The 24,852-nt window shown below is 40.5% G+C and overlaps 1 protein-coding gene across 3 annotated transcripts in view; it reads right to left on the bottom strand.

Annotated features, from left to right (window-relative positions):
- SLC25A42 (solute carrier family 25 member 42) overlaps positions 1-24,803 on the bottom strand; it is a 45,760-nt gene extending 20,957 nt beyond the window's left edge. Inside the window, exons 1-2 of one of the 3 annotated variants that reach the window (XM_026699032.2) lie at positions 24,743-24,803; positions 5,223-5,436 (exon numbers count right to left, since the gene is read on the bottom strand). The gene's annotated coding sequence lies outside the window, so the exon portion shown is untranslated. Of the gene's footprint in view, positions 1-5,038; positions 5,156-5,222; positions 5,437-24,742 lie in introns of all 3 variants that reach the window. The other 2 variants (XM_087921054.1, XM_026699033.2) reach the window with 2 other exon arrangements.
- Between the last annotated feature and the right edge of the window lie 49 nt (positions 24,804-24,852).

Raw genomic sequence — 24,852 nt, 5'->3', positions numbered from 1 at the left:
TATTTGCAGGCAATATTTTACTCTTATCTTCACAGCAGACATTACAACGCAAATATTTATCACAAGGTTTTAACCTTATACCATCAGATAACTCTACTGTACGTTTTAGCATTTTAAAATTTACATGCCCCAAACGCCTATGCAATAAATGGATACATTCATTATGAGGCTTGATATTGTTAAATACAGTCTGTGCCTCCCCTTTCTTACTATCATGTAACACATACAATGTTCCATTTAAAGCTGCAGTTACCCTTTTGTTATCTTTATCAAGTATGCACTTATTATTCTTAAATGTAATTACATAACCTAGTTTATCTAATACTCTTACAGAAAGTAAGTTCATCTTTAACTGTGGTACATACAACATTTTTATATTCTGGTTTAAGCATGGACAATATGCAATACCTTCACCCTTGGCCCTGAGGTGCCAGCCATTCGCGAGTGATATATGTTGAGAGCTTGTAGACATTTTTATAAACTTTGTCTTATCTCTCGTGATGCAGTGGGATGCACCACTGTCCACCACCCATAAATCATTCTTCACATCACAGTTGCTAAACATGGCTAGTTCAAAGGATTTCTTTGGCTTTTTTACATTCTGGCTTTTTCCTTTTCTGCAGAATCTTGCCAAATGTCCTCTGCCTCCACAATTAAAACACTTTTTAATTGTGTATGCCGTCGAAGATAAATTCTCTTCTTCCGGGTGCTTTACTTTACTAATTTGGTTTCTTTCAAGCTTTGAAGATAATTTCTCTTCTTTATTAGGTTTATCTTCTCTCAGCTGGTCACGTTCAAACCTTCTTCTGGCTTCTTCTAATAGCCTGCCGGTAATCTCAGTTACTGATAAACTGTCTTTTGGCAATACCTCTAAAGCAGTCACAAAATCATCATAGCTTCGATCCAATGAAGACAGTATGATGTATACTTGTTGCAACTCATTAAATATAAGCTCTTTTTCTTGTAATTCCTGAAAAATGCTTTTCATATAGTTTAAATGAGTTAACATGTCTCCATTCTTCTCAAGATGTGTTCTAAACAGCCTTCCGTGTAAGATTGATATGAGCTCCTACACTGTCTCGAACATAAATCTTCTTGAGATTCTCCCAGCAGTTAGCAGCATTTTCCTCTCCACGGATATGAATGAGTTGCTGGTCAGAGAGAGTCAGTCCTATGATGCATAAAGCCTGCTCATTCTTTCGTTCATAGTCTTGTATCTTTTTGGCATCCTCTTCAACAGTAGGATCTAAGTTAGATACATCTGGTGGGTTTGTTATTATGTCCCACAAACCTTCTCTTCGTAGAAGTAAACTACATTTCATTGACCATGAAATATAGTTTGTTCCATCTAGTCTGGACATCATGGACAGACTTGGCAAATTTACTTGTGCCATTGCTCTTCAGATAAATAACTATTCGACAAACAGTTTGTTTTTACAGTAATGTGCAACTCACACCAAAACTCTCACTGCTATATCCTGGTTAGTTAGACTGTGCTCACTGGGCCCATAACCAATGTTAGTGATTGGGGACAAACCCCCAAGCAGAGTGCACAGCAGCAGTCAGGCCAGGCAGCCAAATGAGAGAGAGGCTGGGCCCAAGAGTATACACACACTGGAGACAAAAACACTGTTTATAGTTTTAAATAGTTATTTAATTCATTTAGAGTTTAAGCATTGTCAATCAGTCCATATGTCATACACAATATATCCATCCAGTAACCTAGTCCATTAACTAGTCAGTACAATGTCTTTATCTGCTTGTAAATCTTCTCCTTCCGATACCTTTCTCTCGAAGACAACGCTGAGTATACACAGGATATCAGCTCACCAAGTAAACAGTCCTTTTGCTCAGCACAGTAGCCAACAAGCAATAACAAGCAGACGTCTCAAACAGGAGTAAACAGCAGGCAGCAGGCAGCAGAGAGACCAGCGACCAGGTGTTACGTTTCTCTCACTGCCTCTTATTGCTGCTTGCAACCGCACCCTTAATTATCTAATTACATTGCAGTTTGGTGCTTAAAGCTACAAACACTTAAACCTAGGTTTATATATTTATTCACCCAAACCTAGTTGGTGTATCAATATACCCAACACCATTGAAACAATATATCATGAACAAACTGCAAAGGTGATGGTGAATGGAGAATTAACAGAATCCATAGATATAAGAAAAGGGACAAGGCAAGGCTGTCCATTGTCACCTCTGCTGTTTGTGTTAACATTGGAAGTGTTGAACAGGAACATCAGAGAAGAAAAAGAAATAAAAGGAATGAAAATTAAAAAGGAGAAGTATAAATTGTAAGCTTTTGCAGATGTCCTGGTAGTTATATTAGAAGACCCATTGGAAACGGTACCCAAATTAATAGAAAAAATAGAATAAATAGAATAGAATAAATAAATAGATAAATAAATAAATAAATAAATATGGAAAACTAGCAGGTTTGAGAATAAACAAAGACAAAACAAAGATATTAACCAAGAATATGTTAACAAGACGAAAGAAGAGTTGGAAGAAACTTTAAAAATACAGGTCACGAACAAGGTTAAATATTTAGGGATTCATATTACACCAAGATGTAGTACCCTGAAGGAAGATAACCATGTTAAACTCAAACAGCAGATTGTGATAGACTTGATGAAATGGGAAAAATTGCAACTATCACTGATTGGAAGAATATCTACAATTAAGATGAATATATTGCCTAGAGTTTTATATTTATTCCAGACAATTCCTATTCGATTAGAGAAAGAGTTTTTTGAAGATTTAAATAGAATTGTGTTGAAATATATTTGGCAGGGTAAAAAAGCAAGAATAAAATTAAAACTGTTACAAGATGCAAGAATAAGAGGAGGGTTTGCCTTGCCCAATTGGGAGCTGTATTACCAGGCGACAAGTTTGATGTGGGTAAAGGAATGGCTAACGCTAAGGAACAGTAGATTATTGACTTTAGAAGGCCATGACTTGCTGCTGGGATGGCATGCCTTTCTCTGGTATAAAGGAACTAAAACACAGGGGTATTTTAGAAGACATTATATCCGTGAGGCATTGTTTTTGAACTGGAAGAAGATAAAAAGACAATATTACTTAAAAATTCCAACATGGATACCAACTGTTGAAGCTTTTTTTAATCCAATCATATATAAAAAGGAACAAACAGATATGAGGAGATATTGAATGGAAAGGGTGAACTTAAATCTATGCAAGCGTTGGAAGAACAAGGTGTAAAAATGAATTGTTTTTCATATTTGCAAATACAATCTAGGTTTGATAAAAACTCAGGCAGAAGGTATTTATGATAAGTTGACTGACTTAGATAAAATTTTGATGGGTACTGATGAAAAGGCAATTAAAAAACTTTATGGACATCTATTAGAATTTAAATTGGAGGAGGAACAAGTTAAAGAAATGAATTTTGGATATGGGATTGATTTAGAAAAATGGCAAAAATTGTGGTCTCAGAATTATAAAATGACAATGTCAACTGCATATAAAGAAAATTTGTATAAGATGTTTTACAGGTGGCACCTACCCCTGACGAGACTTGCGAGAATGTTTAAGAATAAATCGGATAAATGCTGGAAATGTCATCAGACACCTGGTTCATATTACCATATGTGATGGACATGCTCGGACGCAAAGAAATATTGGACTAAAATACACGCATGGTTGGAAAAAATGATAAAACAACATATAGACTTTAAACTAGAGATCTTTTTATTGGGAGTCATACTGGACATATACAATAAAGAACTGAAATATTTGATTGTTAATGTTTTAACAGCGGCTAGAATTGTATTTGCAAAGAACTGGAAAAATGACAAAATACCTATGCGGGAGGAAGTTATGAAAAAAATTATGGACTGTGCTGAAATGAGTAAACTGACATTTGAAATTAGAGAACAAGAAGACAAGCAATTTTATATGATATGGGATTTGTTTTATCAATGGTTGGATAAAAAGGCATGGTAACATAATAGACTAGATAATTTTGTGATAGAAATTTAATAGATTGATATAAAACATTGTATAGATATATATAATCACTGGTTGAAAGTATAACACAAATTTTAAGACAAAACTTGGAACATCTTGTATAAAATGATGGAATAAATAGTTTAGTCATGGATGATTAATAACTGATAAATATATAAGCATATGTTAGCTTGACAATGTGAAGACAGATATAAATTGTGAGTAAATGACTACAAAAGGATAACACAAAAGAACCAACTGACAGACTGTATGTACATAAAATGGAAGATGGTTTTATGTTTTTATGTTTTGTATGTTTGTTTTTAAAAAATATTTTTTAAAAACAAATATTAAAAAATATTTTTTAAAAAAATAAATAAATTTGGGTGAGAGTTGTATGCCCTGCAGAAATGAAAGACCAGCCTATGGGCTGTTAAACTATTAGCTGTTAATTTAATTCCCCTGTACTGTGGACTCCATAACAGGGTAGACTATATGAAGACATTTCTCAAATAATAATTTCATGCATGCAGGAAGTCCTAGGTTTATAGCAGTTCATTTAGTGACCATTCAAAGTTACGATGTCATCGAAAAAAGTGACTTACGACCAATTTTCACACTTACAAGCGCAGCATACCCACGGTCACACAATCAAAATGCAGATACTTGGCAACTGACTCATATTTACGATGGTTGCAGTGTCCTGAGATAATGTGATATCCACTTTTGTGACCTTCTGACAAACAAAGTCAATGGGGAATCCAGATTCACTTCACAACCATATAACTAAATTAACAACTGCAGGAGCCTCGGTGGTGCAGTGGTTAGAATGCAGTACTGCAAACTACTCCTACTGCAATTTGCAGTTCGAATCCCACCAGGCTCAAGGTTGACTCAGCCTTCCATCCTTCCGAGGTGGGTAAAATGAGGACCCAGATTGCTGGGGGCGATAGGCTGACCCTGTAAACCACTTAGAGCACTATAAAGAGGTATATAAGCCTAAGTGCTATCACTATTTACTTCACAAAGTAAAGGAAAGGTCGTAAAATGAGGCAAAACTCACTTAACAAATGTCTTGCTTAGCAAGATAGAGTTTGGGCTGGATAGTGGTGTACGTCGAAGGCTACCTGTACCATACAATAATAATTCCTTCCTCTCCCAGAAGACAGTCACCTTCAAGCTGAAGAAACAAAATATGAAAGAAGCATAAGAGTTTTTTTTTTTTTAATAAAGTAAAATATACATACCTTCCTTGCTTGAAGGCAGCTTTGTACTGAGAGAGCTCGAGATATTTTTTTCAACCGATTTCTCCAAAGCGGAATCCGTCATAAATCGCTCCGTAGTTTGAAAAATCAACAAAGCAGCTCTTGTTACTTGAAGCTGGGGCAATCCAAGTGAAGATTATAGAAGCTGTTTGTCTACGGCTGCCTGTCCCAGTGAGATTAGGCAAGCAATCCTGACCTAAAAAAATAAAGTAACCCAAGAAGAAGGCAGCTGCAATTAAACTTCAGAGGAAGGGTGGGAGGGGGCTGTTTAAATAGTTGAGTCTTAACAGCCCTTCCTTTAAATTGCTTTGTGTGTGTGTGTGTGTGTTCTCTTCGTACACACCCAAACTCTGCCGAATTTGCTCCTATCAGAACAAATAGGACTTTCATTCTTGAGGTTTGGCCCACGAAAACTATGGAAGTTTGGCCAGTCTAAAGAAAACAAGGACTAGGGGAGAAGATGACTGCAGTATTCCAGTATTTGAGGGGCTGCCCCCAAGAAGAGAAGGTCAACCTATTTTCCAAGGAGCACCTGAAGGCGGGAGAAGAAACAATCGATGGAAACTAATCAAGGAGAGAAGCAACCTGGAATTAAGGTGAAACTTCCTAATAGGAAGAACAAATAACCAGTGGAACAGCTTGCTTGCCTCCAGAAGTTGTAGGGACTTCATCACTGGAGGTTTTTAAGAAGAGGCTGAACAGCCACCTATCTAAAATGATATAGGATCACCTGCTTGAGCAGAGGGTTGGACTAGAAGACCTCCGAAGTCCCTTCCAGCTCTATTCTGATTAACACAACGTTCCCCCAATACTTATTATATTGCCTTCAATTAGCATTCTCAGGATTTCACTTGCTTCCCACGTCATTTTGACCCAGTAGTTCAATATTTGCTTACTATTTAGGTTTCTCCTGCACATTTTTGTTAGAGAGAGACACCAGGGGGAAAAAAAAAAACACAAGATCTCTCCCAAATCAGATCAAATGTCTGCATAGGTTGCATTCTTTTTAACAACTGTCAGCCAAAGACCGTGAGCAGGTCAAATACAGGTAGTCCTTGACTTACGACCACAATTGAGCCCAACATTTCTGTTATTAAATGAGGCATTTGTTAAGTGAGCTTTGCCCCATTTTACGACCTGTCTTGGCACAGTTGTTAAGTGAATCACTGAAGTCGTTAAGTTAGTAGGACAGTTGTTAAGTGAATCTGGCTTCTCCATTGACTTTGCTTGTCAGAAGACTGCAAAAGATAATGATGACATGACCCCTAGTACACAGCAATCGTCATAAATATGAACCAGTTGCCAAACACCTGAATTTCAATCACGTGACCATGGGGATGCTGCAAAGGTCGTAACTATGAGAAACGGTCATAAGTCAGTTTTTTTCAGTGGTTGTTGCAACTTTGAATGGTCACTAAATGAACTGTTGTAAGTTGAGGACTACCTGTACACCACACTACTTCTTAATTCAGTGTTTTTCAAATTTGGCAACTTTAAGATGTACAGGCAGTCTCAAATTATGATCACAATTGGAACTGGAATTTCTGCCTTAAGCCAGTGTGGTCGTAAAGTCGACAATCCAATTTTACTCCATTTTACTATGGTCATAAAGAAAGTCACTATGCTCATTAAATGAACCATGTGGTTGATAAACGAAACCAGCTTTCCCAATTGATATATTTTGCAGGAAACCAGTTGGGAAGGTTGCAAATCATGATCACATGACCACCGGAAGAGGCTACAACCGGTTGTAAGTGCAAGCTGGTTGCCAAGGGCTTGAATCGGGATCATGTGACCATGGGGCGGGGTGTGTGTGCGACAGTCATAATTGCAAGAACAGGTTGTAAATTGTTGTTTTATTCTTGCTGCAACTTTGAACCGCCATTAAAAAATGGTTATAAGTGAAGGACTAACTGTATCAGGGGTGGGATTCAAATTTTTTAAAAACCAGTTCTGTGGGTGTGGCTAGGTGGGCGTGGCCATGTGACTGGGTGGGTGTAGCTTCTTTTTTTTTGCACATCCCCCCCTGTTTTGGGGGGCCTTCTGGGCCTCAGGGGAGCTTCCTGGAGGGCGTTTTTACTCCCAGAAGGCTTCCCTGGGGCCCAGGAAGGCAAAAAAAAGGAGCCCGGGGAGGCACACAGCTACCCCCAAGCTCCGTTTGGGGGGCCTTCTGGGTCTCAGGGAAGCCTCCAGTCGGGGGTGTTTTGCTCTTAGAGGGCTTTCTTGGGGCCCAGGAAGGAAAAATGCAGAGTGCAGGTGTGTGTGTGTGTGTGTGTGTGTGCGCGCACACTGCGCTCCTCCTCCATTTTTGCCTTCCTGGGCCTCAGGGAAGACTCCTGGTAAAAGCAGTAAGACAGCGAGGGGGATCCTGGCACAGCTGATCATAGGAACAGCTGCTCGTCAGGAGGGGGGAAAAGAAATACCTTAAGGAGTGACTGGGAAGGGGAGAACACAGTCAGCCATGTCGGGCATGCGCGATAAGGACTGATGGGGAGGGGCGAGTGGGCGGGGAGAGGTAGGGCCAGCCGGGGGCACGATTTGCCGGTTCTCTGAACTGCGCAGAATCATAACAACCAGTTCTTTAGAACCGGTCCGAACCGGTAGAATCTCACTCCTGAACTGTACGGACTTGCTAGGAGCATGGCTAGAGAATTCTGGGGTTTGAAGTCCACCCATCTTAATGTTGCCACGTTTGAAGAATGCTGCTCTCATTCGTATCCCCTCCACCATTCAGTAACACACTACCTCTATTCAAGGAGGTCAGATCAAATATGGTCGTGAGTCCTGTAATCTGTGTACCCAGATTGTAGCCTCCTCCAATCTTGTCCAGTCTCTTTTTAAAGCCACCCAGCTGGATTGCCATCAGATATTTCACAGTAGAGAACAGAATTCCCCAACCTTTCCTTGCAAACCAGTGGGGAAGGAGGGGGAAAGGGATGGTTTTGCACGAGTGACTGGCAAGCACGTGCACACAACTCCATCTTCACGGGCAACATGCACGCATGCTTGCTGCTCATGCCTGCCGCTGCTTGTGGGGGATGCATCCGTGCTCTCGCCCATTTCCATGGCCCGGTTACAAATGTGGCCCAGAGTTTGGGGATCCCGACACAGAACTCCATACTTTAGTCATGAGCACTTTGCGAAATAATCTTGAATCTCTCACGTTCAGCTTGCACGGTGCTAAAATATACAGGCAATATTATCATAATTTAAGATTCCAACCATAGGTGAACAACCCCTTTCTATTGTGGATATTTTTGTAAATGTTGTTAAATTCCTCATTTACAGAAAAAGCCACTCTTGCTCACCATGGATACACTATTTAAGCCTATAGATCAGGGGTTCCAACCTTGGCAACTTTAAGGCCTGGTGACTTCAACTCCCAGAATTCCCCCAGCTGCCATGCTTGCTGGGGAATTCTGGGAGTTGAAGTCCACAAATAAATGGACCGCAATAAATATTCACTTTGGTTTACAACCAGGTAATTTCCAATTCTCATTCTGATTTTTCTAGCTCCTATTACAAACCAGGCCTTCTGGAAGATGCTGGCACTAAAATGTACTTTTTCAGCCATCCTGATGTTATCAAGCCTTTCATTATACTATGAACAGCTTAATATATAATGAATTGGCTGTTTCATTCCATTTTGTCAAGTTGCTGTTCAATTCTGACACTCCTGTAATTTCCTTCCAAGGCTGCCAGTGGCATTATTTAAACATCCAGTGTATTCCTGAAAGCTGACAACATCAGTTATTATCTCTTGCTATTCCCTGAACAAAAAGAGCAGTGGCATCAGATGCTGAAAATGGAAACATTTTGAGTTTTGTTTCAAAGATCCAGATCCAAAATCAATGGAGTGACACCATTTACTGTCAAATGACAATATTTATTGTCATTTGACTCTTATTTCTCTACCCTGAGTTAGTTGGCTGTCAACCAGCTGTCTTATTTAGGATAAAGAATGCCCTAGCAGGAAAACAGATGAGATATTTCTGCCCAACAATTTGTCGATAAAGTCAGCCAGTGCCAGACCTTCCAAGCAGGCCAGGCCAGGAAGAGACCACAGAAAATATCAGGAAACCTGACAGGGCTTCCCCTTCCCCACTTGAAGATGGGGAAATCTTGAGTTTCTTTCTTGTTTGTCCAAAAGACAGGCTCAAGGTACAGAAGGATCTTGACAGACTTGAACACTAAGCCCTATCTAACAAAATGAAATTCAATAGTAAGAAAAGTAAGGTTCTGCGTTTAGGCAAGAAAAACCAAATGCACATAATATGGGTGGTACTTGGCTCAATAGTAGCAACTGTGAGTGGGATTTTGGAGTCCCAGTGGACAATCACTTAAATATGAGCCGGCAATGTGCGGCAGCTTGCCGAAAAAGCCAACGGAGTCCTAGGCTGCATTAACAGAGGGATAGAATCAAGATAACGTGAAGTGTTAATACCACTTTATAATGCCTTGGTAAGGCCACGCTTGGAATACGGCATCCAGTTTTGGTTGCCACGATATAAGAAAGATGTTGAGACTCTAGAACCGTGATGGCAAACCTGTGGCACACAGAGCCAGAGGAATGCGAGCCCCAGGCAAACTTACCTGCACCATGCATGCATGCACCTCCCAGGTAGTTTTCGGCCCGTTTGAGGCCTTTTTCGGTCTCCCAGAGGCTCGAGGGAAGCCTCCGCAGCCTTTGGAGGCCGAAAAACAGGCCCGTTTCATCATTTCTGGTACTTCCGGTTTCGTCACTTCCGGTATTTGGAGACCCAAAAATGGGCCTGTTTTCCGGCCTCCAAAGGTTGCAGAGGGCCATGTATGCACAGTGCAGGTAAGGGGGCAGCTGGGGGGGGGGTGTTGCATGCACATGCATGGGGCGGCGGGGGGCATTGCCACTGCGCACACGTGCACTTTTGGCATACCACAACAAAAAGGCTCGCCATCACTGCTCTAGAAAGAAGGTAAAGAAGAGCATCAAAGATGATTAGGGTATTGAAGGCTAAAACATATGAAGAACAGTTGTTGGAATTGGGTAATGTCTAGTTTAATGAAAAGAAGGACTGGGATGACATGATAGCAGTGTTCCAATATCTTAGGGCAGAGGTCTCATTCTCGCGGCCCGCAGGCCAATTGCAGCCCGCAGGACGATATCCTGTGGCCCCCACCGTGATATGAAAATATAATATTAGTGTATAATATAAATATAAAGTATAATATAAAGTATAATATTATGCGGCCCAGCCTCACCCAGACTCTGCCTCCAGGGCCCCCCAGGTAAATTGTGTTTGAGACCCCTGTATTAGGGGCTGCCCCAAAGAAGAGGGAGTCAAACTATCCTCCAAAGTACGTAAAGTCAGGGCTAGAAGCAATGGGTGGAAAATAATCAAGGAGCGAACCAGCCTAGAACTAATTTCCTGACAGTGAGAAAAACTTGACTCCAGAAGTTGTGGTGGCTCCAACACTGGAGGTTTTTAAGAAGAGATTGGACTGCCACTTGTCTGGAATAGTATAGCAAGGGGTTGAACTAGAAGACCTGCAAGGTCCCTTCCATCTCTGTGATTCTGTTTTTATCACGACTGTGGGTTTTTAGGCATATTTTTGTCTTTATTCTTTTATATTTTTTCAATGGTGTTTTTGAGAACCAGTTCGGTGAAACAGTAAAGGCTTTAGAGGCTAGGAACTGAGAGAACGTGAGTTCTAGTCCTGCCTTGGGTACGAAGTCTACTGGGTGACCTCTTAGGCCAGTCACTTTCCCTCAGCCCTAAGAAAGAGACAGTGACAAACCACTTCTGAAAAACCTTGTCAAGAAAACTGCAGGGACTTCGCCAGGCAGTCTCTGAGAATCAAACATGAACGGAAAGTCGTTTTTTTTTTTTTTAAGTGTCTTTAAACATTAATAGCCCAGTTGTGAATTTGAGATGGGCTGCCTTGTAAATTGAGATAATACACAGGCTGCCTGCAATTGTGAAGGACAGAAAGAAAACAGATTAATGTGGCCACGAGGACCAGTAGAATTACTTCTGTTTAGATTTTGATGCGCTGATTTTACTGCAAAGTTCTTCTTGCGTATTGGTGCACATGATAAAAGCCATATTTTCTTTGCTCAACATCATCTGTTAAGTGGCCTACATTTTGGGACTGTTTGAAAGTATTCTTAGGAAATCAGCATATAGGTTATAACATGCAAAGGCAATTTAGAAAAGGTAGGGCAGAAACCAAAAAAAAAAAAAAAAAAACCAGAGGAAAAGAAAAATTAAATGTATTTCACAGCAAATCTGATCTTACACCCAAGCGGCCTCATCAACCTGCTGGCAAAACGGACTTGGCTTGTTTCCAGATCAATTAAAAAAAATCAAATCAACCATCATGTCTCAATTACAAATTCATAAAGTAGCACAATCATCTTGTACTTGTAATTCTTTCACTTTTAATTCGATATATTCTTCTTACGTATGTATATAGGGACTCTGTTGCAGAGGAAAGCCACAAGAAAGCAGCCATGGCGAATAATTACGTAAAGTTACCAGGTCTCAAGAAATTGCAACATCTGCAAAAGGGATAAATATTCAGTGGCAGGACTTACAAAACATTTGGGGAAAGTTTTTGCTAGTCAGTGTAAACAGTGGTATGCAACTCTTATTGGGTTAAGAATTATTCCAAATAGTCTAAAGACCTTGCCTAGTGACCATTTGAAGTTACAACACACCCATCTGAAGTTACTTATGACCAGATTCTGGAGTTAAGATAACAGATAATCAGAGCTGGAACTTGGAAGGGACCTTGTAGGTCATCTAGTTCAACCCCCTGCCCAGGCAGGAGACCCTACACCATTTCTGACCAATGGCAGAGTTCCTGATAGCTACACAGCCCCCCCGCCCACCCTATCATCATATGATTGCATTTCGGGTGCTTGACAACCAGCTCACTTTGACAACCGATTTATGACTTTTCAGACAATTTCTGGCAAAAAACACCCACTGTTACGTCGATTCGCTTAACAATCGCAGCATTTGCTTAACAACAGCAATGTCCTCTTAGTGGCCACTACAAAAGAAGTAATAAAATAGGGTCCAGTTACAGGGCTGCCTTGAATTATGATCATCATGACTTACGATGGAAATTCTGGGCTCCATAACAGTCGTAAATCAAGGACTACTTGTACAGGCCACATAAAAGTGGTTGGGGAACCAAAAGCTAAGCTAATTAACATTATTGCTTTTAATTCACTGCTAAAATTTAACTTAAAATTTCCAGGCTTTGACAACCGATTTATGACTTTTCAGACAATTTCTGGCAAAAAACACCCACTGTTACGTCGATTCGCTTAACAATCGCAGCATTTGCTTAACAACAGCAATGTCCTCTTAGTGGCCACTACAAAAGAAGTAATAAAATAGGGTCCAGTTACAGGGCTGCCTTGAATTATGATCATCATGACTTACGATGGAAATTCTGGGCTCCATAACAGTCGTAAATCAAGGACTACTTGTACAGGCCACATAAAAGTGGTTGGGGAACCAAAAGCTAAGCTAATTAACATTATTGCTTTTAATTCACTGCTAAAATTTAACTTAAAATTTCCAGGCTTAGCATGAATCAAGCAAAATACATATATGCATATGTGCATACATGCATAATACATACATACATAAACATATTTTAGTGTCCCCCAAATTTCTTCTTTTCCCTTATATGTAGGCCCAAAACTCAGAAGCAAGGGAGACAGCAGAGGGAAGACTTGCTGTTCCACAATCTGGAGAGACTTAAAGTGTTCCAATGTGCATCTGGTGATTTGCATAACTATAGTCCTCGACATACGATCCCCATTTCTGTTCTCAAGTGAGACATTTGTTAAGCGAATCGCTGCAATTGTCAAGTTAGCAGCATGGTTGTTCAGTGAATCTGCTTCCCCGTCACAAAAGGGGAATCACACGATCTCAGGACACTGTGACTGTCATAAATATGAATCAATTGCCAAGTGTCTGAATTTTAATCACATAACTTATGGGGATACTGCAACGCTCATTAACTGTTGTAAGTCGTGGACCAGAAGTGGTGTCCAGAAGGTTCTGACCAGTTCTGGAGAACCGGTAGCAGAAATTTTGAGTAGTTCGGAGAACTGGCAAATACCACCTCTGACTGGCCCCGCCCCCATCTATTCTCTGCCTCCTGAGTCCCAGATGATCAGCTGGGTCTTCTTTGGTTGCCCTGCACAGGAAAACGGAGCTGGAAAGCAGGTTAGTGGGGTGGGGAAGGAATGGGGATTTTACAGTATATCCTTCCCCTGCCACACCCACCAAGGCACGCCCATAGAACTGGTAGTAAAAAAAAATGAATCCCACCACTATTGCAGACTGCCTGAATCCTGAATGGAAAGACAAATACAGGTAGTCCTCACTTAACAGCCACCAGTGGGACCAACAACTCTGTTGCTAAGCAATGTGATTGCTAAGCCAAACATCATATGACCACAACTTGAAATTTTACTGCTGGCTTCTCCATTGATTCAGGTTGCTCAATTCAGCTTGTAAAGCAGGGATGTCACACTTGATTTCACTGAGGGACGCATCAGGGTTGTGTTTGACCTTGGGGGCAGCGGGGGGGCATGGCCAGGATAGGTGTGGAGAACTCGATTGATGTCACTCATGTCGGGGGCACCTGTGGTAGCTAAGTGCTAAGGCAAGACATCCCTCAGACCCTCCCTCACTCTCATCATAATATCCTTCCTTCCTTCTTCTTTTTCCTTCCCTCTAAATTTTCCTTTCTTCTTCCTTCCCTTCTTTCCTTATTTTTCCTTCCTTGCTCTCTTCCCATCTTCCCTTCTTCTCCTTTGTCTTTTCTCTTTCTCCTTTCTCCTTTCTCCTTTCTGTCCCTTCTTGCATGCCCAAATGCAAAAACATTTCTCCTTTTGCTTTGTTTTTAGTTCGTTTTTCTAGCCCTCTGCCAGTGAAAATGGAGTTTGGGGGGGCGTGTGTGTCCCTCAGCTGCATTTTCAGCCGCTCCGGGCCGTTTTCACTGGCAGAGGGCTGCAGGAGGCCGTCACAGCCAAATACACGCACACCGCAAGCTCTGTTTTCACTGGCAGAGGCACCACGGGCCAGTCCTTTGCTGTTTCCAAGGCAGCCCTGCGGGCCAGATCTAAACACCCCACGGGCTGGATTCAGCCCGCAGGCCTTGAGTTTGACACCCCTGCTGTAAAGTATACAAATGGTAATCGCATGACCACAAGACATTGCTGCGATGGTCTTGGGTGCAAGGACCAGTCGTAAAGTTACTTTTTCAGTCCTGTTGTAACTTTAAAATGTTCGGTAAGGGCTACCTTTGAGCGATCCAATAGAAAGCTATTCTTTTTGATTTCTGGCCAAAATCAACAGTCTAAAAATAATAAAGTACCATATCTGTTCTGAAATGATTCATCCCTAGGCAACTATTACAATGGGTTGTTTATCACACAGATACAGGATTTGGCATTTGTATAGAAGAATATGGCTTCTAGTAAGAGGAAATCGTGGCTTCTTTTCATATAGGTAAAGATACAACATGTTGAAACTGAGTCTTGTATAATAGGAGGAGGGGAAGGCCACCTGTAGGCCAGTTACCTCAGACAATCCCAGGCTAGTGGGGAAGGAGAAGAGATACACCACAAACAAATCATTTTCTCAGAGTTATGACAAGTAAGTTTGTTTTCAAACTTGTTCAGCAGGTTAACTGAAATGCAGCTCATCTGACCTGGATAATTCACCTTCGATTTGCTAATACCGTATTACGCAAATACACAAAACAGAGGCAAAGGGCAACAAAATATCCTGCTATAAAACAATGCAACGGTGAAAAGAATAGAGAGGAAAGATCACAGGGATGAAGAAGCTGCAGTAAGAGAGATATTGAAAAGCTCTGTTTGCACATATTTTCATGCTTCAACAGTTAAAGTTTTTATTCTGGTTCTTACTAATGTTAAAACTATGGATAGAATATAGGTTTGTGGAATGTTTCTTCCTTGTTTTGCTAAAATGTTGTACTTTATAAAAAAAAACAAAAAAAAGAGCCCAGCAATAAACACTTATGACCATAACTGAGCCGCAGTTAAGGTTATAAGTCATTAAGGTTATATGACATTATAAGGGTCATTAAGCAGGTCATCATGTGACCACACCTGATATTACAACCTTTCTTGCGGCAGTTATTACTTAGTGAACAGGGCGATAAAACGAATGCCACGGATGTTAAGCAAACCCATTACCTGCAATGGACATTTTTTGCTGGAAACCAGAAGTAAACGTTGGTTTCCAGCAAAAAAAATATTGTCATTTTTGGTTGTATGACGATGGGACGCTGCAAACAGTTGTAATGGTCACTGAGTACCCAGAATGGAATTAATGAATGCACCAAGGATATATGTCAGGCACTGGAACTTCGAATCTGGGTCATAAGTACATTTTTGGAGTCTGTCAAAACTTCAAGCACTCACTAAGTAACCAGTCATAAGTCAAGGACTACCTGTAAGCTCCTAACAGTAAAGCTAAAACCTACCCCAGAAATCATTCAATAAATGATTCCCATCTACACAAACCACTGTGAGCATCATATTAAGGACTGCCTCTAAATTAAAAAATAAATAAATCCCTGTACTTCCTATTCGGGGTACAGTCAGGGCAACTGGATGAAGCTGAGTCTTTACTGGCCGGATGCCCTTCCTGATGCCCACTTGGAGTTCTCAGCAGATATTTTTTCTTTGTCCTCTAGGAGAGAAATATCTCTCGCTACCCAGGAGTAAACTCTCAACCTTTCGAGTGAGAGGTGAGTATCTTAATCACTAGGCCACCACACCGCTCTTCTAAAAAGGGACTACCACTAAATGCTCTTCTAAAAAGCACAGGGTAGAGCAGGGGTCACCAACCTTTTGGACCTCAGGGACCACCAAACTCATAATTTTAAATCCCGCGGACCAGAGACCCTGGGAAAATCCCCCCAAAAAAGTCTGCAGGAAAATTCCCCACCCCATTTTCCTATTGATCGATCATTCTTTATTTGGGATCGCAGGATACCGTCTCCAGCTCTGTTCTCAGGGGGAAGAGAGAGAGAGAGAGAGAGAGAGACTTTTGGCTTCATGCAAAGAAAGCAGCAGAAGTCTCTCCCCCAAACTCCACCAGAAATGAGTCTTTCTGAGACTAGTCACACTGGCGCAGCCTCTCGGAGCAGGATGCCTAGAAGGACCCCAAAGACTCATTTCTGGCAGAATTTGGGGGAGAAAAAGAAAGAATTTTGCTGCTTTCCTTGCATGCAGCCAAAAGCAGAAGAAGAAAGAAGTGGAAAGAAGCAGCCCGGTGGTCAGGTGAAGTGCATGGGACAAGTGGGGCAAGTTCCCCTGCTCTGCCCTTCCCCCCCCCACTACCTCGTGTTGTTCGCAATGCAAGGGACACAAGTCTTGTGTTCCCGCGGGCCATGTGGGCAGTGTAGCCTTGTGTTCCTGTACAGCCTGGATTAATTGCTTTGGGGGTGCTTTGGGGGTGACATTAATCTGCGGACCACCAAAATTTTCTCACAGACCACCAGTGGTCCCCCGGCCCACTGGTTGGCGACCACTGGTGTAGAGCAGAAGCAATACCTTATTACAATATTTATGCATCAACCTGATAACTGCAAATGACAGGGAACTGGCTTGAAGAAGGCAGATTACACTTTCCAGCTGGGACATAGATTCCAGGATAAAATTGAGCACATAAAAACAGGATGGGCTGACACATTCTCCAAACCAGTTCAGAACACCAAAGAGAAAAGGTTATTGATATTCCGCTACCAGTTTCAGAAAACCTACCGATTTACTATAGATCAGTGTTTCTCAACCTCAGGAACTTTAAGGTGCATGGACTTCAACTCCCAGAATTCCACCAACCAGAATGCATCTTAAAAGTTCCTGAGGTTGAAAAAACACTGCTATAGATTGCCATAAATAAAATCCCGGTGAACTTCATGCTAACTCAGATTTTCAAGAAAAAAAGCAGTTTCTGCAACCTTAAATAGATCTTGATTTATACCTAACAAGCCTGCAAGCTCTGATACTGCAATATTTCAGTCTATACTACAGTTCAGGTTTGAATAAATCCAGCAACCTAGAATTCAAAGGAGCCATTTAAGGTCAGCGGTTTTTTTTTTCAAACTTGGCCACTTTAGAATACATGGACTTCAACTATCAGGAGTTGAAGTCCACGTACTTTAAAATGTTTAAACTTGCCAGATTGAAAGCCACTGATTTAAGCTTTGATGGATACATGGCTCAGCTGAGTAACCCAAATTCAAGAATGTTTAGCAGATGGTTCTACCCTTCGCCTGAATACTTCCAGCGAAAGTAAACCCACTCCCTCTGATTAATTGGTTCCACCGCCAACATATTCTTCCTGTTTTTTTTTTTTTTTTCAAACCATGAATTCCTATAACTTGGGATCCTTGTTCTGAATCCTAAACTTTAGAATGAGAAAGAATAAGTTTTCATCTTTTTCTGGGGGTCAAATATTTTTCAAATATAGATAGCCCTGGACTTACAACAGTTCATTTAATAACCATTTGAAGTTACAACAGCACTGAATAAAGTGATTTATGACCGTTTTCCACACTTATGACCACTGTAGCATCCCCATGGTCACGTGGTCAAAATTCTGATGCTTGGCAACTGACTCATATTTATGACGGTTGCCATGTCCTGGGGTCATATGATCCCCTTTTGAGACCTTCTGGCAAACAAAGTCAATGGGGAAGCCAGATTTACTTAAAACAGGGGTCTTCAAACTTGACAATTTTAAGACTTGTGGACTTCAACTCCCAGAATTCCTCCTCCAGTCATGTTAGCTCAGGAATTCTGGGAGTTGAAGTTCACAAGTCTTAAAGCTGTCAAGTTTGAAGACTCTTGCCTTAAAATAACTGTGTTGCTAACAGCTGCAGTGCTTCACTTAACAACCATGGCAAGAAAGGTCTTAAAATGGGCCATAACTCACTTAATAATTGTCTTGCTTAGCAACAGAAATTTTGGGCACAATAGTGGTTGTAAGTCGAGGAGTGCTTGCACATTAAGAGAAAATGCACATTTTATGGGAGACTGCGTTCTCTCTTTGAATCTGTTGAGTTGTTTGACCTGAAAGCAAATTAGTGAAAAAAAGATGAGAAGTCTCTTTACACACTGTCCCTATATTGTTTTTCACTATTGTAAATGAATGTTTAAAAGACAAAAGGAGACTATCCTGTCTTTCACACTTTCTCTTGTGAGTCCCTCTCTTTAGATAAAAAATAAGTGATTCTATTCTTATAAATTGTAGAGTTGTAATTGCAGGAATGTTCCAATCTCAGATGGCAAACCTCAGATAAAGAATGTTTCCAAGCAAATACAACTCAGGTAAACAAAGTCACTAATCTAAAGGAGGATTAGAGAGAGGAAGTAAACATATGTTAGACTTTAACTAGAGATAATTAATTACTGTGCTAAACAGTAACCAAAGTTAAGCAGTAACCAAAGTTAACCAGTGATGGAGGATAACTAAAAATGTGTATAAATGCAAGAATAGACTCCAATAAAGATAATCATGATTCAGTTGTTCATGATCAAACAACTCCACTGCCTTGTCATTACAACAATAAATTTCTTAATAAACTATGGTACTTCCAACTTCAAATGCAATGAATGTCTGTTGGCATTGACGGACAGTTGGATACAGTGGATACTATATCCAAGACAACATGTTATCTTTATAACGGGGCTTATCTGCTAATCATTCAGTATTCTTTCAGCACACTATTGATATTTAGAAGCACATCCCTATGACAGTGGTGGGGAATTATGGCCCTTTTATGACTTATGGACTTCAACTCCCAGAATTCTTGAGCCAACATGGCTGACTCGGGGATTCTGGGAGTTGGAAGTCCACAAGTCATGAGGGCCATAGTTCCCCACCCCTGCCCTATGAGAATGAATTCAAAATTCCAACAATTATACCCACCTTTTAAAATGCCATATTTAAACAATGATGTTGAGAGAATGTCAGGGGATTGGTAATTATTGAAGGACTGGATTGGGACCAAGTTAAAGTCTACCCCCAGCTATTGAAGTTCATTAAGTGAGCATGGGTCACACATTAACTCTTGGTCTAATTACTCCATAGGGAAGGGGTTTTTTTTTTGGAGGTGGGGAGAATTGGAACTCCCAGAATTCCTAATCAGTGGAAGATGGCATTAATTGAGAATACCCCAAGGATCTAAAATTTGATTTAGAACAACGTTTCTCAACCTTGGCAACTTTTAAGATTTACAGTTGCCATGGTTGAGAAACCCCGCTTTAGAATGAAAGTTTATCCACCCCATTCCTTAAGCAAACATTATTGTTCTCAGATTTTTACTGATCATGTTATTGCTGGTCCTCCACAGCACTACAACTGTTCCAAAGTTGTTGTTTTTTAAATCAGAATTCAAATTCACCTGAGGAGATTAAAGGCAGGAGTTGCTCTGCCCAGCATCTAATAAAAATTTTAGAAGGAGATGCAACCTTTAGCTGGTAAATATTTCTGTGGATGAGTAATTTTTGCAAGCTTATTTTCAACATTAGTTACATATTCTGGTAAATATTCAACACGATCTGTACTTTTTTTTTTTCCTTACATGCTGGAATTCTTGCAGAGTGTCCAGCAGCTAAATGCTCCAGTTGGCATCTCTTTCCCAATTTCTGCTAGTTGAGAAAACTTTTTCCCGTTTCATCTCTCAGTGTGGAAATAACCTTTGCTTCCACAACATCTACATAAACTTGTCTGACTTTCAAATCTTTTGAAAGTTTTGGGAAGAGATATGTAGAAATCGCTCCCAGAGAATCAACAACTGGGAGCAATTAAATGACACAGAGCAGTCCACCTAGAAAACAGAAAGGATAAATAACCCTTCCTTAAATCAGGAACACACACACAAAAATTAACTTGGTATGGTAACGAAATCAATGTCTCAACCAGAGAAGTCAACATATTAATAAAGAAAACTGAGATTGAACAAAAGAAGGGGAAAGTAAGCATTTCCAATAGTTGCAATTCCCAGAAAAGATCAGTGTAAATTCCTATATAGTTCTTGTCAGTCAGTTCACCAAAAGTGCAACTTATGCCCTCTGGGTATTATCAGAATCCACTTTTCATCACTCCGGTTTACAATTGGAAAACTAGACAGTACAGGAAGTCCTCGACTTACCACAGGTAATTTAGTGACCATTCAAAGTTAGAAAGGAACTGAAAAAGGTGACTTATGACTGTTTTTCACATGACCATTGCAACATCTCCATGGCCACGTGATCAAAATTCAGACACTTGGCAACTGACACATATTAACGACGGCTGCAGTGTCCCAAGGTCATGCGATCCCTTTTTGCGACCTTCTGACAAGCAAACTTAATGAGGAAGACAGATTCACTTAACAACCGTGTGGCTAACTTTACTACTGCAGTGATTCACTTAAGAACTGTGGCAAGAAAATGGGGCAAAATTCACTTAACAGCTTTCTCACTTGGCAACAGAAATGTTTGGCTCAATGGTAGTCATAAATCAAGGCCAGAACATGAATATGGGACTGCAACAAATCAAATTTAGGGAAAATGTCCTCCTTTCTCCCGTACCTTTCCAGGCTATCTTGCATTGGCCTAGACATTCTTCTTCTTTTCTGTCACAGAGAGTGACAGGGGTGTGCATGTATGCATTTTCTTAAGGATAGAGAAGATAAGCAATCCTGTACATCAAATCGATTGGCAATGATCAGTGAGCAAATTATTAGGAGAAATGATTTTCTTTTCTTTCCTGACTGGATAGAAATTGGCTCGATATGCTCAAGATCTGGATTTCCTACACGGAGCAATACAGGTAGTCCTTGACATATGACCACAATTGAGCCAAACGCTTCTAATGAAACATTTGTTAAATGATTTTTGTCCCATTTTACCACCTTTCTTGCCACAGTTGTTAAGTGTATCACTGCAATTGTTAAGTTAGGAACATGGTTGTGAAGAGAATCTGGTTTCCCCATTGACTTGGCTTATCAGAAATTTGCAAAAGACGTCATGACCTCATGTGAGCCAGTTGCCAAGCATCTGAATTTTGATCACATGGCCACGGGGATGCTGCAACAGTCGTAAGAGTGAAAAATGGTCACAAGTCACTTTTTTCAGTGTGATTGCAACTTTGAATGGTCACTAAATGAACTGTGGTAAGTCGAGGACTACCTGTAGTAGAATTAGTGGAAAGTTGCAATGTGGCTCAACAAGTGAATTCATAATTCAGATGCAAAAGGCAAATTAATTCAAAACGCTGCTCAAAAATGGCGTTCATCATCGTGCAGCTAACCATATTTTGCTCTTCGTTTGTCCCATTACACCATGAACAATACAAGAAGACCAAGTGTTTAGTCTGATTAACCCCCCGACCTCTGTGAAAATCAAAGCCTTTAAGATAACCTGTTTCTATGAATACAATTGGGGGAGAGATCTAAAGTACTGTGCAAAAGGAAAACAATGTTTCAGGATGTTACCCATGTAGGAATAATTTTTAAAACATCTGCAGATTCTCAGTATTGAAAATCTAAAGCATGCAACCCAAATGCACACAACAAAAAGTTTCCCAGAAGGACTTAAACTTCTTTAGCTAATTAAAACATACAATTTTCAGCATTCTTCACTGAGGCTATATCAATGTCAGTCATGAAGACTTCCTTGACAGCCAAGTCACCAACCACAATCTGAGAATTAAACTCAAGGATCTCTTCAGAAAATAAAATTGCATTTGCTTAATCGCATTAATCTAGCATGTTCCACTTTTATCATATGCCAACTAAAGTCAAAGCCATAACACCAGAGCTTCATTGGCTGATTCAGCCACCAGCTTTATCTCCAACAATAGAGGGAACAGCACTCCTTATCTTCTTTATCCTTAAGAAAATACATACATACGCACCCCTGTCACTCTGACAGAAAAGAAGAAAAAATGTCTAGGCTAATGCAAGATAGCCTGGAGTGGTGGCGGGGAAAAGGAGGAAATTTTCCCTAAATTTGATTTGTTGCAGTCCCGTATTACCAAGCTCCATTGTACACTAACCCCTTTTCTGAAATGCAGGAAGGTACTTCATACAAGTGGCACTCATATAGCTGTCTTTTATGGCTAGCAATAACTCTCAGCTCCACCAATGAGAGCTAACGGCCCTAGCTAAAAGAAAGTTTTACAAAGAACACCAGGGCTGGTGCTACTGTATTCATTCATGTATTCTTTGCCGTTCTTTTAAGCAGCCAAAACCAATTTTCACTGAATAACCATTGGTCTTTCTATTCCAGTGCTGCAGGCTCCGATCCATGTCAATTTGATTTTTGACAGAGGGAAGGGAGGATACCAGTGTTGCTAAGAGCAAACCTTTACAAATAAAACCGATGTTTCACCAATTGAATACATGGTACCTTTTCCTGCCTTAAAAACAGAAAATTCAAACAGTTTCACATGGATAGAGGGAAGGGGAGAGAAATAGAGGGAAGAGAAAAAAACAACTTATTCCAAATCTCTAGGCTTCTACCCCAACCAAATATTTCTTGGTTTGTCAAGTCAAGATTCCCTTATCAACAAGTTTAGGAGACTCTCAAACCTCTTCATCGCTATTCTGAGATAACTGGACAACTTTATTCACTACTTGCTTCTTCCAATCATTCATGAAAATAATTCATTAAAAATAATTTCCATAAGAGTCAACATGATGTAAAGATTAGAGTAGTCACCACTGAAGCTCACTGATCAAGCTAGCTACTCTTATTCATCCTAACTTCAGATGATTGATTAAAAAATGAAATACTGAACGCTTCTGAGGGTTAAAAAACAGAGAAAGGAAGCTACAAATAGAATAGCTCTGTTCACAAAATACTACCAAAGGATAAACTAATTCTCAACTGAGGTTGTATACTAATAAGGATTTTATGAGTGTTGAATTGCAACACTGAACAAGAAAGCCAATATAATATGATTCCACCAAAACTTGCAAAAGCAGTTGTTTTAATTTTATGTACCTCAACAATCACTTTCTTAAAACTATGGGGAAAATGCTATACAGAGTCTTATTATTACAGATCTCTCTATTTAGGGATTGGGGTACTTTCCTTAACCTCAAATATTTGGAGCGAGTGCCTAAAAAAAATGACAGGGAGATTAACCATTTTTTCCCCGGCTCAATCTTCCAGCTGTTCTTCTAAACAAGAGGTCAGTTAACAGTAAGCTTTTCCCCACCACAAGGAATGGGGAATTAAACTTTGATCCTTCATCTCCTTTTCAAATGAATGCAATCAGATTAAAGCTTTTCAACCCTCTATCGTTCAACAAAGGGAGGAGCTAACCTGCAGCCTCCACTGCTTTAATGCCAAAGAAACAAAACAATATAAAATCTTTTAATTCTTAACCCCCAAACAAAACCCCATTAAGAAGGGAAAGAGGTGGGAAGGACCCCAGTTTTACACATCTGTCATCCCCCTCCTTTCAAATAAAGTATACTAAGAAGGAAAGTTATCCATTGCAGGGCAGTTCAACAAGTTCATCCCTTCTCTACCTTATTTTGGGGGGGAATGTGTGAAAGAAGATACAGGTTAATTGTCCCCCTAATTTATATATATATATAAGGTTGAAAGGGCTTCCCTTCTCTATCCTGGATAGGAATGTGGGGCATAAGGAAAGTGTGGCTTGTTGCAGACACAAAGGTCAACTTTCAACAACACATACAGCAAAACACTCAAGTTTGGAAACCAAATAGGTTCAAGCTCCCTCCCCCAACTCAATTTAAAAGGAGGAAAAAGAGGGGAGCAACTCCCCTTCAGCCTGGACTCCCTTCCTCTCAAGGGACAGGAGTGACTATTACTATTCTCTGCTGGTAAATTTGAAGAAGGGAAAAACTCAAAGTTCTCCGTCCTTCAGAAGAAGCAATATTTGAATTAAAAGCACCCGCATATTAGAACGGGTATATTTGCATTTCTTCCCCTCCTAGGGCCTCCTCCTCTAAAGAGAGGGATAAAAATAATTTGTGCCCCCCTTCCAATCCAAGGGGGAGGAGATATCCCTCTATAGCCCCCTCTTTGTCAAAAGGGGGCAATTAAGCCTTTATTTTCACCCCTAGTCTCTTTTGGAAGCAGGGAAATTAGCCTTTATTCTCTCTCCTCTGTCCCAAATAAGTCTGAAGGTTTCCCTTCCCTTTAAGGAGTACAAATTAGCCACTGCCACATCAAGACGGGGGAGGGGGTTGGCTTTTAAGTTGCATGCCTCTCCCCTCCAGGCACAGCTCAGCCGTCTTGAAGTCCCCCATTTCAGTAGAATGAGAAGGACTTTAAAAACTTCCCTTCCCACTTGCCTTAATATCACCCCCCCAAACTTGTCCCTAAAGAGGGGAGAAACCCTCAGACAACCCGCCCCCCCCTCTTATTTATTTATTTATTTATTTATTTTGGAGGAAAGGGGAGCAACTGCATATCGCACATGCGCACTCACCCCTCCCTTCAGGTGCGTTTGCTCTTCCAGCTGCTATCGCCGCTGTCGTCTCCTCTCGTCTAGACTCGTCCCTTCGAGACACGCCCCTTATGCCCTCGTCTTGGCCAATC

Source organism: Pseudonaja textilis, chromosome 1 (assembly GCF_049901715.1).
Source record: "Pseudonaja textilis isolate UNSWEBS1 chromosome 1, rPseTex1.2, whole genome shotgun sequence".
Taxonomy (NCBI): domain Eukaryota; kingdom Metazoa; phylum Chordata; class Lepidosauria; order Squamata; family Elapidae; genus Pseudonaja; species Pseudonaja textilis.
This window is presented reverse-complemented; position numbering and strand designations above follow the sequence as displayed.